At 44.1% G+C, this 18344-nt stretch overlaps 1 protein-coding gene across 6 annotated transcripts in view; it reads left to right on the top strand.

Moving 5' to 3' along the window:
* Positions 1 to 18344, top strand: part of PALS2 (protein associated with LIN7 2, MAGUK p55 family member) — a 108313-nt gene that overhangs the window by 6165 nt on the left and 83804 nt on the right. Inside the window, exon 1 of one of the 6 annotated variants that reach the window (XM_019497833.2) lies at positions 18085 to 18343. The exons of 4 other annotated variants lie outside the window; for them this stretch is intronic. The gene's annotated coding sequence lies outside the window, so the exon portion shown is untranslated. Of the gene's footprint in view, positions 1 to 18084; position 18344 lie in introns of those variants that run through there. One more of the 6 variants, XM_019497834.2, reaches the window with a different exon arrangement.

Raw genomic sequence — 18344 nt, 5'->3', positions numbered from 1 at the left:
TTGTGGGAGGGGTAAGAATTTTGTAAGTTTTTTAAATTTATTTATTTATTTATTTATTTTTCTCTCCAGGAGCTTGAGCATTTCATCTGGTAAAATACATTTCCTGCTCTATGAAAAGCTGTAGAAACCAGAGAGAACAGCAATTTTAGCTATTGATATGAAACAAAAGCTGTGCATTGCCTCAGATTCACAAAGGGTATTTGGTGGAATGTGGACACCTCTCACTAGTAGACTTCCACCCCTGGGTGGTAGACATGGCTTGAGATAACACCTATTGGCATAGACAACTTAGTTCAACAGGACCTGTCTGTTCCTAAATAGAGATTTAGTTGTATGCCCTCTAGTGGTTATATTAAGCTTAGGCGCTCATAGAGGGAAATGAACTCGTTCGTGATACTGAAACAGCTTCTTTTGTGTTTATATGCCATGTCATATTTTCACAAAAATTGGTGATGGCTCTTGTATAGATTAATGCATACAGTCACATCAACAATGGCCATAAATAATAGAAAAATGTTGCTCGAAGGGACCACAAGAAGTTATCTAGTCCAGATTCCTGCTTGGGGAAGAATCATTCCAGCCCAAGGGCTTGTCATTTTTACTTTAAAAAACTTGCCATAATGGACATTTCATAACCACAAACTGAGGTGCTGTGAAATTTCTTCATATGGTATTGGGTTGAAAACAAACATCTAGTTATCTGTTGGTTTTCCATTCATGACAAGTAGGAAAACCACTTGAGTCAACTTAATTTTCTTTCTCCTTCTATTTAAAGCAAGTGAGTTTATCAGCTCTTATGGTGAAAAGAGAATTTTTTACTTAAGCTTGCATCCAAATGTATTGTGTTATTAGGTCTTCGCAGTTATACTTCACTGCTGCTCATAGCATGCTCAAACAACAGTGAAGTGAAATAGATGTGGAAGTGACGTGAATCGCATCCTACTACAAGGTTTTGAGTAACAGGTCAGTTTTAATATGCTACAGTTCAGGAGAGCTATGAGCCTTAAGGGAGTGGTTTATGTAGAAAAGGAGTGGGAATTCTCATAGTATTTCAGACATGTTTCATAGGAATAAAAATGAATCAGATGTAAGGCAAATCTGTCAATGCTTGCGTTTTTTAGCTACCAGTTTCATTTAACGTTAAAATCCTGCTATTCTGTCTAGTTAAAACAGGAATGTCCAACCTTTTTGAATGTGGGGCTGGATCACAAACTTTTTATTGCCCAGTGAGCCATATTCAAAGATGTCACAGGAAGTGGTATCATATCAGGAAGTGATGTTATGTGACCTTTGACACCAATGAAGTTGCAGGGGTTGACATAGTGCTGGTTGACATGGCATGCATGCCTGGGTTGACATGGTGCTGCAGGAACCACTTGGCTACAACTGGGTTGACCTGGTGCTGGAGAAGCCGTGGGGCCAGGCCAGGGTTAATCTGGGGCCCGGCCTACTGGTGCCATGCCCAGGTTGACATGGTGCTGCAGGACCCGCCTGGGCAGAACTGGGTCAGCACCAGCCAGGAAAAGCAGCATGAAGCTGAAGCTGGCTTCCCATGTGCTGCTGGGGATGGGAGAAGGCCGGCCAAGTCTGCACCAGCCAGCAGAAGCGGCGGCGGAGCCAAATGTCGCTCGGGACTAACCGGTGCAGGCTCGTCCCGTCCCAAGCGGCACACAGCTCCGCCGCCGCTTCTGCTGGCTGGTGCAGACTTGGCCGGCCTTCTCCCATCCCCAGCAGCACAAGCGGCAGCGGAGCCAAGTGCCGCTCGGGACTAACTGGTGCAGGCTCGTCCCGTCCCAAGCGGCACACAGCTCTGCCGCCACTTTTGCTGGCCGGTGCAGACCGGGCTGGGCTCCTCCCGCCCCAGCAGCACATGAGAATCGGCCCCCTCAGGGCCTCGTGGGTGGGCGGCTGGGCCCGGAGAGCCGCAGCGCCCAGGGGGAAGACTGGCCGGGGGAGCAGGCACCGCCTTGCTGTGGGGCAGGGCAGGGCAGCGGGGCTGGCTTGAAGCAGGTGGGTGAGGAGGCAGGCATGGGCCGGCAGTGCCAGTGGCTGCTGCTTGGCCTCCTGCACAGCGCCGCTCCCACGGGGGTAAGCAGCTCCCCTTCCCTTGCTTCCGGCTGGGGCCCGTGGGCCGGCCCTGCCCGCCTTGCCGTGGCTCCGCTGCGACTCCGCACCCTGCAGTGGTGGCTCTGCGCCACCACCGCTGCTGCGGGCCAGATAAAATGGCTTGGCGGGCTGCATGTTGGACAAGCCTGAGTTAAAAGAACGCGAGATTACTATCAATTACAGTCATCTTGCCTTGGTTTGAGGCTGTTCACTTTTCTTGGAAACTTGAAGCAATGTCATAATGCTAAGTGTTATTAGTACTGTATTATTATGATTATACAATGTCCCTGTGTATAAACCATTCCAATGTTTCAGATTCTGTTTTAGGAGAAATGACTTTGTCCCTAAATATATGTCTAACTATGGATGAAGTCCTTGAACTTCTATTGCCCTTACAGAATCCCATAGCACAGGAGTAGCTAACTTGTGTCGTGGGTGCCTTATATAGCATAGGCAGCTTCTGCGTGGCACACAGCAGATTGAGGAATGGACAGGTGGCACAGTGGTAGACAAGGCAGGGAGCAGAAAGAAGAACAGAAGATTGAGAAAGGGATTGGAGTGGTGCTTGGGGAGGGGTATGGGGCTAATCATGGCACACCTCCCCAAAAAGTTTGGCGCTCTACTGCCATAGGAAAATCAAATAACCAAGGAAAGGATGTGAAGGGTTAAATGCACTGGAAACACTAAAATAAAAGAGCATCCCTTTTACTGCAGGCAACTTTGTCCAAGGTTCGCTATATTGTCTTAAGACTATAAAATTCCATATAAACCCATATCAAGACAGTACATTTTAGTTGAATGGAAGCTGCGTACAGGGCTTGAATAAAGGCAGACCCTTATTAAAGGTCAGGTATGAATTGCACTTCATATGTCATGTACAGCCCAACCCCTGGAGCAGGTTTTAGGCATTCAGATCCAGATTTTCCTTCTTTTTCTGTTTGGTAGCAGGTAGATGCAGGGAAAGAGAGAGTATAAGGTTGCATTTATATCCTTGCATGGTCAATTGACACTTCAGATTTTACCTCCTGAAAGTGTGAGCAAAGTGTTAGGCTAATTTTGTGTTCTGGAGAAAAAGTAAACCTTTTAAAGCTACCTTTAAAATATTAAATTTTATCTCAAAAAGACTGTTGTCAGTGATTGGCAATCCAAATGATTTCTGTATTTTCAAATAACAAATGCTCTGTCTAGTGTAATTTAGGTGCCTCTTTTTGTTAAATAGGGGAGATGTGGTTTTGGGTTTTTTTGGTATGTTCATACTTCTGAGTGTCCAACTTGGCACAGCTTCCTGACCATTTCTCTTGGACCATTTTGTATACCACGGGACCACTGAGAGGGCACAGTATACTGTGGAAGAGGGCTAGCTGGTCCTTAAAGTGTGATCACAGGTGTGTAGAATTGGGAGCAGTGCAAGGGTTTTCCTCATTTTCATTTGATTTGAATTGTTCCTCTTAGTTTGTTTTCATGACTAGCCCTGTTTGAGTTCTGTCTTTTAATTGGTTGCTTATAGTTTTGGGGTTAACCTTTTGTTCTTTGACTTTCATTATCCTTTATTATTAAAAAGTACCCTTTGCCTGACTGTATCACTACTCATACATGTTTTAATACACCAACTTGCAACTCTTGCTATTGTGTAAAACTGTTCTTCAGTTTTATTGTATTTAATATATGCACTGTTAAATACAGTATAGCTTTACATCAAGGATCATGTGTTACCATGTATAATACCCTTAGAGGATGCTGTGGTTTCACTTATTTAAATTGCTTCTCAGCTGGTGCTTTCAAAGGGCTTTGGATAAACAATGATATGCTGTAGCTACGTCAAGCTTCTTTCAAAATCCTACAGTTAAATAGGCCAAAATCTCACTCTTTCACTCTTTCAATCTTTCTATATTGAAATAAGTGAGAACTTTTTCTTTATATAGACTGAAGTGCTGTAGCAAGAAGCTTCGAAATGTAACTTACTAGCATAACGCTATATGTAGAAACTACATGGAAACTGTACAAATTAAATTAAACTGAAACAATCTTATAAACTAGAAGATAAAAAAGTCCCTTGGTCAGAAGGTCTTTCCATGCAAAACCACTTGAGTGGTTAGTGCTCAGTGGTGTCTGCAAAATTCTTAGCCTCCCTCAGATCTTTAAAATAGCCTTTTTTTATTTCTGGAGTTGGGATAACTATCTTGGCCACAGCAAAAACACACTCAGTAAACTTTCCTGAGGACAGAGTCTCCAGGTTAGCCTAGGACTAGTTCAATCTGGATTACTGTCACCTCTTCCAAGTGAAGAGTTGATGGCTAATGAAGTGATGGCTTTAGTTTAGGATTCCTTTGTTATAAAAGTAGGTTGGAATCTGAAGGCGATAGTGCTTGCTACTCTCTGTTGTTTGGATGGAGGGAACTGTTAGTACCCATGCAGTTATGAAGGAGACTGTTTTCTCATTCCTATAACTTTTCTCCCCCTCCAGTTGGTTGCCAGCTATTTTGTTAGAACTCAGCTTGTGCACACTTCAGTCTCACTAAAAAGTAAATATTTCCATGTTACAGAAAATGTTGATATTATTCTAACAGAATCTGAAGAATACATGATGAGAAATTTTAATTGCTGGCTTGATTGAGATTATGAGCTTGGACACCTTTTTGAGTTAGAGGTTTTTTGAATGCTTGTGATAATTTTGTCTCTAACTCCAACTGTGGTAGGATACCTGCAGCCTCATTGAGAGTCCAGCAGGTCAGGTGAGGGAGCCAACAAACAGCTTAAAATAAGCTGCATTCTCTTTGCTTCAGCCACATGGTTTTAGGATGGAAATCTCATCTATCTTGCATTGATGGAGTAGCTTGGTATGCCTTGGGAGAATACTTTTTGGTCAGAAAACTAATTTCTACTATTCCTTTATCTTCTTAGGGCAGCCTGAACAAATGACAGCCTTAAAGGTCAACAATCTAAATGTCGGCTGACTGAAGTGGCACTTCTATCCCCTTGCTGCGATAGGCATGGGCACTTCCCCCTTCACTGCACTGCATGCTTGCATGTTTCCTATACTGTTGGAAGAGTAAGACAAGACAGAACTTGAACAGGAAGCCTAGGCTGAAGTTGAGATTTAAGTTATGTAGTTTGGATTGCAGTCCAACTACAGACAAATGTGGTATGTGGAGGGTGGCATTTGCTTACTAAGTCAATAGTTAAAATTATAACCTGAGACTGAAGGATGGAGCCCTTGGCCTTTTGAAGCCATAATCAACCTGACTATGGTGGTGAAATCCACTTTTAACCTGGATGAATCCTCATGAAAACAACATCAATAAAAAGGATCTTGTTGATGGATTAATCTTTGCTGCTAGTCTCTTGTTCTAAATCAAAGATGTCTTTGAGCCTGGTACTGTCTTTCCACTTCTAAAATGTGTCCCAGACGGTAATAAAATAGAACTAGTATGGGGTTTACTTGTTTCTGCAATGTGCTAAAGCTTCATCAAGTTCAAGCTTAGGCAAATGTTCCAACTTCTGAAGCTGCCTGGATGAACTGGCTTGAGTAACTTCAGTTGCTATATGAATGGTTCTTGTATGTCTTTTCATGTGTTCTTCATAACTTATATTGTCATCTGGTTGTCTTGTTTGAGATGAGACTGGCAGTTAAAATTCCAGTTCTTGTTTTGGAAATAAAACTGGTAGTAATTAATGTGCCTTTACCCAGATACAAATAAATGACAAAATGTTTTTCATGGACTAGTGGGTCATAAATGACTGCTTCTTAGGCTTTGTCACTGTGATATTGAGTTTCTTTTGACTGAAGCAGGAGGTAAAACTTCTTTAGTAATGAAGTTTTGTTCCAAATTGGATTGTCTCTGCTACAATGTCCAAAAATCCTTATATTGGCACAACTGTTACAAGTGGCAAAGTTTGACAGGGGGAGAGAGAGAGTACGCATGTGTGTACTTCAGCCAGACAATAATATTTGAAGAATTTCAAGCTGCGTTTAAACGTTCCAGATTTGTTACTCTTGAGTGACAGCTGAGCGTACTTTGCTGTTTTATTCTCAAGTTGCTTTGTGGATGAGATCATTTGCTTTGGATGCTTGGCTTTTGGTCTGAGAGGCTGCAGGAGATCTTTAGAATTTATTCCCTGGGCCTCTCTCCTTTTTGATTATTAAAGATCTTAAGTTGACATTTTGCACCTGCTATCTAAAGGTGATGTTTCTGTTAGGTCTCTTGCTCCTGACTCATTCATGCAATATTGGCACTTTTTGTCTCTAAGGGCTGTTACAGATCAAGCAGAGCATGAGTCAGGTTCCCTTCAGGGAGTAACCAATGATGGTCTGTAGCTTAGAAATGTTAGTCAGCTGCTCATTGAGTACAATCGGTGCAGAAGCTCCATGTGGTGGGTTGTGCTTTGTGGATCGCATTCCAGCTGTTCATTTGATCTCGGTATGGATTATCCTTTTCTTGCTATATTTTTACTCTCCAACTGGGTTTCATAACACTTTAAATTTTTGGAGTCTTTTGGTTTTAACTTTTGTTTTGGCAGTGTTCACAGCCATATCTTCTGGGCCTCTGATTTCTTGGAGATTTGCCTTTTGCATTTTCACTTGTTTTAGTGTTTGCACACCAACAGTGCTCATGGTTCTTGGGCCTAGAATGCCTAGAATCCAATGCTATCTTTATCTCATGTCCTTACAGTTCATCTATTCCTGTGTTTTGATTCTGCTTGCATTTACTGGTCTGGTGCTTTTCAATGCCCCTTTACTCCTTTCTGTCATCTGTACCCCCAACACTTCCTGTATGGCTTCCAATGTCTAGAAAATGTTATCTGTGGTTCTTGTGCCAACAGGCTTATCCCAGATCCTATGCTGAGCAACCAAACCACAGAAATGTCAGGATGTTGACATTTCTGATATTTGAGGAAATGGCAGACTTATTCAGCTTGTCATGATACAGAGGTAGTCCTAATCTTTGCAGGTTCAGGCTTGGAATGGGTAGGACATGGTTCTATGTAAATTGACTTCTAAAACAAGTTTCTAGCTAACTCGCATTTCTACCATTCCACAGGTAATTCCATAACTTCACATATGGTTGTCAATTTTTCACCTTGATAACTTCCAAGAGTATTTACTGGCTTTGAGCAGGAAGAAAACTTGCTCTTCCTGTCTCATTGTTAAAAGTTGGATGTACACAGTGGCCATGGCCAGATGAGTGAGCACATGCCTGTCGTGGCATCTCCAGCCAGTTTGAGATGCCACAGGAGGCACTCCATGAATGAAAACATGTTCCCTGCACTGCATATTTTCAGCATGGACTCTACATTTTGATACTGGAAAAGCCTGGTATCAAACGAAAAACCTGGAAAAAAAGCAGCACAGTGTAGGGTGTGTGCCTGGAGGCAACCAGAAGCTGGGTCCTCCAAGGAGATGCTTTAACACCTGGCCAGAGTGTTTCTATGCCTGCTGCGTGCCCCTGCTGCTCCAGCGTTCTGCCTCAGTATGCCAGAGTGAATAGAAGTGGGGTAAGGCTGGCAGCAGTGGCTCGGACCCAGGCTCTGTCCCCTGTAAGCAGGGATGTAGGGTTTGTGTTGGGGGCATCACATGCCTGCCCCTCCCTACCCCACTGCAACACATAGGCCCTGGCACTGGCAGCAGTAGCCAGCCAGGCGACTGGGGGCTCATGCCCCACTGCAGGGCTGTGCCTGCAGTGGTGCAGTGCCGCCTGAGACCTGGGGGCTGCACATGGCGAGCAGAGCAGGCCCAGCCTGCTGGCTCACACCTTCACAAAGAATTGGGTTGTGGAAGCCTAGCTCAGCCCGATGGTGTGTGGTTCCTGCATGTGTTGCTGGTAGCCCCAGGTGGTGGCAGGAGCCGTTCCTGTTTTGAAGGCATGCGCCAGCGGGTTGGGTCAGCTCTGTTTGCCATGTGCAGCCCCTGGGTCTTGGCCATGGGGTTGTGCCTGCAGCAGGCCATGAGTGGGCCAGGGCTGTGGGCTTCAGGGGCTGTGTGCTGTGAGGAGGTGGGCATGTGGCACCCCCCCCCCCCCCCAACACACACACATGCACACGAGCACTTTCCAATCCCCGCATCACCAGAAAGGATGGGTCCTAGTGGCAGGAGCTGTGTTCACAGGGGCAGCTGTCCCCACATCCTGGTTAGCAAAGGGGGACAGGGGGCTCTGATTTTTTTTCTATAATAAACCAAAAGCAAACACCAAAGCATAAGATATTTAGAATTTATTTTGCTATGATGATAGAGGCACTGGTAAGCTTCCAAATTGCTTTGAAATTGTAAATATCTCAATAAAATATTGCCTGACTGATATGTCGCCCTTGCCATTTCATTTTAATCATGGAAGAACATGGATTTTTCTGGTATTTTAATGAGTGAATCTGGGATTTTGTTATCGGAGAATTTGAAATTTTTAAACAGGGAACACCAGGATTCCTGCTGGTGAGGCAAGTGGCAAGACCTAGGCAGAGAAGCCTTGCCCAGGCCTAGCATCAGGGACCCAGCTGGAGGGCAGGTGAGGTGGCTGACTTCCTGGCCATTTGGGGTTAGGAGGACTTCGGCAGTTCAAAGATGCTCATTGTGATGGCGCAGTCTTCCAGGAGATAACTGCCCAGATTGCAGGGCAGAGGCACATATGGCAGCAGTGCTACATGAAGGCCAACTGTACAGCCTTGGCCCACTGGCAGCTGGCCCAGAGGTGCAGGCAGTGCTGCTGCAGTGCCCATATCAGAACCCAGGCGGCTGTGCAGTCTTGTCCAGGTCTGGCGGATGTGGGGCTGTAGGTGCTGGCCTCAGCCTTCAGCTCTCCCTGGCTACAGATGCGGGAGAAGCTGGGCAGGGTCAGTTTGCCCTAAGTGGCACAATTTGCCTCACAACAAAGTGCATGTTCAGGCAAGTATGCTGAGGCACAGATCTCCAGCACAAATTTGTGCTGCTGCTGCTGTTTGATCTGTTGCAAGTGCATGTGCCTGCATGTGTGGATGTGGCCAGTAAGAATTTCTGAGCTGCCTTAGATTCATGATAGAGGGCTAGTAAAGACAATAGCATGTGAAATGCTATGTGATGCAAGATTTCAGAACACTAACAGATGACTGTAAAAGGTGCAAATATTACTACAAAATTTCTAATTCCTGTTGCAGCTTTTTGAGAATGATGTGCTTCAATAGGCCTGCAACTACAGTGTCTCTAGTATTTGTTAATGAAGTGTTGGCCTCTGCTCAACCTCTCCATCCGTAAATTGGAAAAAAAGTATCCTGATTTTTTTTTTCCCCTTTAAACCAGGTAGTGTGGGTGTTATGATAGATACCAGCTGGGGTAAATGTATGGTTAATCATTCGGGTCTCTCCTTAATCAAGAGAGTGGCTTTTTGAGCCCTGTCAGCTAGCTGGCAGTCTGTGACTTCAATTTTTTGTTTGTTTTAGGTGAACACCCTGCTTTCTGATGGACTTATTAACTTGGCTTGTCCCTGTCCCCCCCCATAAACTAGGGAGAAAAAAACCTCAGTATGACCTTAATAAAAGGTCAGTATGGAGCAAAAATCCTGGTTACAGGGATCTCTCTTGGCAGTGGAAAGTGACAGCTGTCACTTTCAGTTCAGGGCTCCATGCTTAAGTATGTTGGTGTTCAATTTTGTTTTGTTCAGTTTTCTGATCTTTAATCTAGTCAGAGCTCTCATTTTCTGGTAGTCTCAAGTCACTGATTGACTGGAAACTTTCCTCCTTTCTTGCTTAATAAATGGTTCCTTTTTGAAGAAGATTGAGGCCACCTGAATCTGTCACCGTTTGAAACATGTGTCTACGCCGTTTTAGGTTTGAGGTACCCCTTCAAGAGACTTAAGACACCCCTTAGAAAATGGCAGTTCTGAGCTGTCACTTTGTTTTTGATTACAGAAAAGTAATAGAGCATATTTTTCTGTTGCAAAGAACTTCAATGTTATAACAGGCCAGAATGTTTTTAACACTATGGATTCCTGTTGAAATCTCTGGGTTTATCTTGTAAATCATGTTTGCATACCTAACAGTGCTAACATTTTGTCATACCCAATGGCACCCATGAAAGGCTGCCAGTGCACCCCCATGGTGCTGTGGCACCTTGGTTGAGAATCACTGACTTAAAACTCAATTACTTTTTATATTGATACCTTTATAACTAGAACACTACTCTATTGATTAGGTATCTGGACTTGCCTTGAAAGTCCAGACAGTAGTGGGAACATTCATGTCTCATCTTTCAAGGCATATGTTTGGGTGCAGACAGAAGTGACGCTTCTGTTCCATCTGGCCTCAAAGTAGTCTATAGCTGTGACCAAACACAAGAGCATGGCTGCAAACTGCTTCAAAAATGGCCTATCAGCCATGAACCCTCATTGCATGAAGATCAGATTAAGACATTTCAAGACATAGTGTTGTCTGTAATTTGTGTCTGTGGTGCCTCCCAGCCATTTTCAGAATGAGAGGAGGGGAAAGAGAATGGAGGGAGTTTTTGGTCTGGAGTTTTTTTTCAGCCCCCTCCAGTCCCCCTCCAGTTTTGGTAATATAGCTATGGTCATGAGCATGAAGAAAAATCACATATCTACAGCAGGAGTTCTGCTGACAGTTATAACTACGTCAACAATTGTTCTTGTGTGGTTTGGGGAGGTGGATTAGTTATGTTAGCAGAGAATCTCCTTCTGGTATAGGATGCATCTCAACTACATGGCTCTTCAAATGTAGAAGAAGCCAAAAGTATCAAGAGATGCTTTTAAAATTGGAGTCTCAACCTATGCATCTGATTTTGAGCTATCTAATACTGAAATTGTGCTTCAGGCACCTGAATGGCACATTAAACTTTCAGTACCACCAGTCCTGCACCTTTGTGCTTACATACAAAAAAATCTATAGGAGTATTCCTTGCAAGACCAGGAACAAATACTGGGAAAATTATGAAGTAGCTAAAATAATAGACATTTATATTTAGTTTTGGTGTCAAAAAATGATAAATCAGAATGAAAATTGTTGTATTAGGAAACCTGAGTCATCCCAGTTTGGCATGGTAGTCAAAGTTTATAACACAAACAGTTGCTTAAATAAAGGCTTTATTAAAATGGGACTCTTAGTGTTGCTATCAATGTGAATATTATTCTGTAACTTTGTACACTTTACGAGTGCTGTGTAACTTATGGCAGTGTTTAGTCTATTGCAGTTATGGACTGTAGTAACAAACTGAATACATGGGTTTTTGAAAGGATAAGAGATGATCTCAATAAGGTTGGACATTTTAATGGTGTTGGTGACCATTAATTGACAGGTGTCAGATACTTTTAGCATGGGTTTCAGCTTGGAAGTTGGTTGTGGTGCACAAGAACATTTAAAGCCTGGGTTGCAACCTGTGGCTTGTAGGCTGGATCTGGCCCATGGATCTGGGAAGCTTTGGCAGCGGAGGGGGGGGGCTTTGTTGTGCTGCACTATGGCTGGCCAGTGGGGAGAGAAGTGGCAGAGGTAGAGGTGCTGGCCCACCTCAGACTTAAACTGGATCATTCTGGTCCACTGCCAGAAAACGTTGCTGACTGATGCAACTGTTTTATGTTTTCATAATCATGTAGTAATACACATTAGTTGACTTCTATTTTTAACCCGGCATGAAATGAGTTTAAGGTTAAATGAAATTAAAGTTGGAATAGTTTTGCTATACTTATATTGCTGCAGGAATATGTAGATCTAAGTTGCATTATAACAGTTTATTGGTATCATTTGATATGGATACAGTTGCATCTGTCTATATTCTGAGGATGCACTATTGTGTTACATTTGGGGTTCTTCAATGCTCATGTGTAAAATTTAAAAGGAAATCTTGAGCTAAAGTTATGTTTTTAGTCCTTTTAAATATCTAAACTATTATAAATATGGACAAGAAGGTTCAAGTTATTTGGAATTAATTTTTAATTTAATCTAGGACCCAATAATTGTTGTCTAACAATTGCCCTATGGTTACATAATACAGTTAACATTTAGGGGATATCAGCACTTTAGGTTTGACTTACTCTAAATTTCCTCAGTTCAAAATGTTTTGCCTTAGTAGTAGTACTTTTCAACCTTTTTTCATTTGCAGACCAGTCCAAATTTTTTGAATGCCGGCGCAGACCACTTTTAATTGTAAGTGTGGGTATTCACATGTTTTTGATCAAAGTCATTTTTTGTAGACCCCTTAGACATGGTATGTAGACCCCCAAGGGTCCATGGACCACAGGGTGAAAATCACTGGTCTATAGTAATCTGGGGAATTCATTAATAATCCTGAATACCATAGTACAGCAAATTGTTTGAGTATAGTCAAGCAGTAGCAAATATGGTAAGAGTAACAAAGTTTCAAATTATCCCTTGTACTCTTGATGTCAAACACTTGCTTCGTTTGGTACCGAAAACACTTCTCATGTGTAACCTAGTATGTGTTGAGTGATTCATAAATATCTCAACTAGCATTGTCGTACTATAACTGTTTTATTTGAATTATGCCAGGATTTGTATTGCCACGCTTTTTTGACAGCTCGCTAGCAAATTTCACTAGACTCTTAACTTATGATGGAAGCTTGAATCCTGATATTTCTGCCTCTGCTGCTTTTCTGTCCCTTTCCTCTCCTTATCAAAGATGTCTTTCAAATCCTTTTTAAAGCATAGTAAGTTGCCTACAGGTCTCAGTTGTTCCTTTTGCACTGTTTGTAATAAGAGTGTTGTTCTCAAGCTGTTGTGGTTTTAGTTAGTTCAGTAACTTAAGAGTAATAGGGAACAGCTGGGAAATAGGAAGAGCAGTAGGAAGGAGGGGGGGTGGAGACTAAACCATGGCACTTCAATCTCCAGGCTCTGAAGCTATGTAGAGCTTTTCTAGTAAATGAATTCCTTGGTTACTTGGAATTCAGGAAATCGTTTGAACATATTTTGCTACGTGGATATCTTTAACTAGTATCAGTATTCATTCTCTTGGATTAGTCACAAAGTACCATTTATGCCACATAGCGTAATTTCCACTTTATGACTGCTTACCTAATCAGCATTCTCAAACTTACAGCACAGATTCTTGTTCATGGGTGGTAGCATGTGCTTATGCTTTCAGTGGAAAGTGTTTTAACCTTTTGGTGAACAAATGCTGCTTATGAGAAATAAAGGGTGAAACACTAATTATTAAAAGATTCCTGTTTGAATGAACATACAAGGTTTTGCCACATAGATCCTCTTCATTCAAAAGGGAGAATATTCTAAATGTCCCATTCACTTAAGTCAGGGGTGTCAGACTCATCTTAGACCCTGGGCTGGATTCAGACCACAGAGGTTCTTCCCAGGCCAGATTTGTGGTGATGCATTTGGGTGACAGTGTGAGTTTGGCTGTACAGCTGTGTGGAGACGCGTTCATGCACTATGGAGCTGGGGGCATACATCTGAAAGGGAGCCAGGGGCATGTGGTAGTATGGACCTCTGGCTGGACAGTGCTGTGGAGCTGGAAGTGTGCAGTGGCGTGGAGTTGCTGCATGGCCAGAGCTCCATGCTGCCACATGTTCTTGGCTTTTCGTAGACACATGTCCCCACCTTTCTGCAGTTGCACACCCCTAAACCCATGCTGCTGCACCCCCTGATAACTGTAAACTGGCCAGAGCTCTGCACCATTGGACAGTGGCATGGAGCTGGGGATGTGCAACTGCACAGAGCCTAGTTTGTGTAGCTGCTATGGGTGTGGGGCAGCATGGAGCCCAGGGTGTGTACTTCTGATAGCCCACCAGTAGTCTGGGGGCCTAGATATAATGGTTCCATGGGCCATATGTTTGACACCCCTGACTTAAGTCATCAACCTTTCTCTTCACCCTTTTCTATGGCCTGTATTCTGAAAAACACTTGAGCGTATGCTTAATTCCAAAGTGAACAGGGATATTTTATTAAAACTGAACACGGGAGCCCTTAACCTCTGTTTCTTGTGTGAAGCAAAAACAGTGTAGGAGACAGGATAATGCTAATGAAGGGATAAAGAACCCATGTTATCTAGAAAAGGCTACTGCAGCTTGCAGGGAGGAGGGTAACTGCAAAGAGCAGCAGGTGTAAATAGCACAGTTAAGAGCTACAGGATCCAGACTGCAAGCAGCAGTATGCTAGGCTGCTCACAGGGGAGTTAGCAGTGTCAGGTCAGGTGGCTGGAAAAAGGGACCATATGAGCCTGAACCTATCCAGCTAGAGGGTCAGTCTGGCTAAGATGCCCAGAAGGAAGGAGTTCTGCTGACATTCTTGCAGAGATAAGTAGTTTATGTTCCTTTTAGGTCTCGGTTTTCTATAATTGTTTCCTTTTGGGTCTCTATTTTAGAACTTTGAGGCTCAGGAGTGGCTACAAAACAGTTGGAGGCTGGGGGAGTGGGGGAGAAAGGGGGTTCTTGGTAGGTACTCCACACTGAGTTGCAGGTTTAGGGCCTAGTGGGCTGAAGCCAAGGTAGGGTGCCAAAGTGGGTGGAGCCACAAATAGTGATGCTTGTAAGGTATTGGTATGGCTATGGGGGATGCTACTTATCTGGGACAGACAGGGGGGAGGGCCTGCATAGAGGGGGAAGATTGCAGGCCCCAGAGAGAGAGGGAGCCTACTGGGGATCTCATAGTTGTGTCCAGAGAAATAAAGAAAGCCCTACTGTGGTTAGGATGTGAGGATTGGACAGACTGGTAATCTGAGCAGGGTGGAGCATGGCATCAAAGACTGAACTCTAGTTTCTTGGGGACAGCTTCCTAATATCTTGTTTGTACATCAAGGTGTGGCAGGAAAGAGGGTGAGGCCAGGCTGAGGCAGCTGAAGTAAGAGAATGGGCATAGTGGGCCCACCAAAGGTGCTATAGCTACCCTTGGAGGTATACCTTGTTACAATATTTAACATCTGCTAAACATGGTAGTATAAGGCATGGTTTCATAGTAGCTAGGGTCAGGAGGGACCTGAGCAGATCATCTAGCCTGACCCCCTGCCACAGGCAGGAATGAATGCTGGGTTCACAAGACCCCAGACAGGTGATCATCTAACCTCTTTTTGAATTTACCCAAGGTAGGGGCGAGGACCACTTCCCTAGGAAGTTGGTTCCAGATTTTGGCCACCCTGACTGTAAAATATTGCCTTCTGATCTCTAACCTAAACCTGTTCTCCATCAGCTTATTACCATTGTTCCTTGCCACCCCAAGTGGTGCTGGGGAGAAAAGCACTCTACCTATTTGCTGTTGATCTCCCCTGATCAGTTTGTAGGCAGCCACCAGGTGTTGTCATTCCCCCCCCCCCCCACCTTCTCTTGTTGAGGCTGAACTGGTTCAGGTCCCTCAGTCTGTCCTCATAGGGCCTGTCCTGCTGCCCTCTCACCAAGTGGGTGGCCCTCCTATGAACCCTCTCCAGGCTGGCCACATCCCTTTTGAAGTGCGCCGCCCAGTACTGGACACAATACTGCAACTGCAGCCAGACCAAAGTCGCATAGAGGGGGAGTGTCACCTCTCTGGACCGGCTTGAGATGCATCTTTGGATGCATGACAAGGTACGGCTGGCCTTGGTGGCTGCGGTCTGGCCTTGGTGGCTGCGGTCTGGCCTTGGCGGCTCATGTTCATGTTGGAGTCAATAATGACTCCGAGATCCCTTTCTGCCTCTGTGCTTTCAAGAAGGGAATTCCCCAGCCTGTATGTATACTTTGGATTCCTTCTCTCAAGGTGCAGAACCCTGCATTTGTCTACATTGAACCCCATCCTATTCTTGTCTGCCCACTTTTGTAGTCTGTCTAAATCTAGTTGCAGCCTCTCTCTCCCTTCAAGTGTGTCCACCTCGCCCCACATCTTAGTGTCATCAGCAAACTTGGACAGCGTGCTTTCCACCCCCTCGTCCAAGTCGCTGATGAAGACGTTAAACAGTGCGGGCCTGAGGACCGAGCCCTGGGGTACCCCACTGCTCACATCTCACCAGGATGAGTACAGCGTGTTCACCACTACTCCTTGGGTGCGCCCCATTAGCCAATTTTTTACCCATCCAATTGTGTAGGCATCAATGTCACAGTCGCTTAATTTATTGATGAGGATGGGGTGAAAGACAGTGTCAAAGGCCTTCTTAAAGTCTAGAAAGACTATGTCCACGGTGACACCATCATCCATGGATTTAGTTACTTGGTCATAAAAGGCAATCAGGTTGGTCAGGCAGGACCTGCATTTGGTAAACCCATGCTGATTGCGCCTGAGCATGATCTCCCCTGCAGGCCCCCCACAGATGTGCTGCTTGATGATTCTCTCCAAGATCTTCCCGAGTACCGAGGTGAGGCGTACAGGCATATAGTTACTTGGGTCCTCCTTCCTCCCTTTCTTGAAAATTGGGACCACAGCCAGTTTCCAATCCCCCGGCACCTGGAAAGATGACCACGAATGCTCATACAGCCAGGCCAAGCATTCCGCAATGACCCCTGCCAGCTCCTTCAACACCTTTGGGTGGAGGCCATCTGGACCTGCAGGTTTAAAAATGTCTAGCCCTTCCAGAAGATCCTGAACTACATCTGCACTGACTGAAGGCCTGACAGAGCTATCCCTGAGATTGTCCCTACCTCTGGTAGGTGGGAAGTCCTGGTCCCTGTTCAAGAAAACAGAGGCAAAGAAACTGTTGAAAATATCAGCTTTCTTGTCTGGCGTAGCCACAAGATTACTGTTTGCGTCTTGCAGGGGCCTACATTGCCTGGTGCCCTCTTCTTGCTCCCAATGTACTTGAAAAAGGGCTTTTTGATGTCCTTAATCCTGGATGCTAGCCTGAGTTCCATCTCTACCTTGGCCTTCCTAATAGCCCTCCTACGCTCTTGGGCCGAGGAGGAGTACTCCTCCTTGGTGATAGCTCCTCCCTTCCACTGACTGTATGCCCCCCTTTTAGTCCTCAGGCATTGCTGAATGCCCTTGCTGAGCTAACAGGGTTTCTGAGCACTCTTACCCCCCCCCCCTTGCTTCTCTCAGGGACTGTTATCCTTTGGGCCTGGAGGATTGCCCCCTTAAGGTATGACCATCCCTTGTGGACTCCCATCTCCTCTACCTTCTGGCAAGAAAACAAATCCCATAAAAATGCTCTAACTCAACAATGATGCCTAAAGAACATTTCACATGGCTTTCTAAAGTTGAAACTTCAACTTAGATGGCAGTTATTCCAGATCAGCTTTTCTTCTAAAACACTTAACATGCATTTGAGCCAAGTCATAATTGTTAGTGTTAGAACTGATTGGGCAGTACTTTGTTAGCCACAAACTTCTGAATTTGTGGGTTTGTTCATCCTAGCTAACAATTTTTTTGCAGTGCTATATGCATGGAAAAGGCCAGCCTTAAAATGGCAAAATAAAGTCACTTGTAAAGACAACTTAACTCTACTGAAGGTTAGAGTTCAGAAACATAAGACTGTCCACCACCTACATTCCAACACATTGCTTTTGCTTATGTAAAAAAACCTTCCATGCAACATCCTATCTGAGTCTGTCAGAGGAGATCATTCTTGTTCTTGGGAATAAGATAAGTGAGTTTCTAATTCTATTTGTTTTACTTGGATTTATAATCCCATTCATTCTTCAGTAGACAAAGAATAAATGTTGCCCTAGAACTGTCATTTGTCTTCATGCCAATGCTTTGCTGTTGCACTCAATTGAGGGTTGTCTCTTCTATCTTGAGTAAGATAAACTTTCCATAACTGAAGCCAAGGAATAATACTACTGAGGAAACAAAAGTTCAGTCGAACTGAAGTACCCAGGTCCTTGTCCCCACTGCCCAATAATGGGAATTAAAAAAACAAACAAACCATCAATGTTACAAATTCCAGAATATATCCCTTTATTGGGTACCTACTGAAATTAACAAGATACAGATTAAAAAGAAACAAAATGAAGTGGTTTTCGGGGGGGGGGGGGGTTGTTTTTGTTTTTTTACACAGTGTATAGCAATGACTTTTAAAAGCTAAACTACAGGAGGTTCAAGAGGCAGAAAGTATAACCAGGCTTAAAAAAAAAAAAAAGGATTAGACAAGTTGATGATTGTGGGACAACTGATTAGCTATTTAAATAGAAGAGTCTAGGATACAGGTGCACCAGTATCAGCTGCATTATTGGATCGGCACCAGTAAAAGGAAAATTTAACGTTGTTGGCAACTGACTTCTTTTGGCCAGTGTAGTTGATAATGCCACCAATTAAATACTGTGTGCATGTGCGCAGCTGCAGCATGCAGGCAGCCTGGAATGCAGTCGTGCAGCTTGGAGAGCAGTGTCCTAGTGTCCTGCTGG

Source organism: Alligator mississippiensis, chromosome 5 (genome assembly GCF_030867095.1).
Source record: "Alligator mississippiensis isolate rAllMis1 chromosome 5, rAllMis1, whole genome shotgun sequence".
Lineage (NCBI taxonomy): Eukaryota > Metazoa > Chordata > Crocodylia > Alligatoridae > Alligator > Alligator mississippiensis.
Note: the sequence above shows the minus strand (reverse complement) of the source record. Positions and strands in the feature narration are given on the sequence as shown.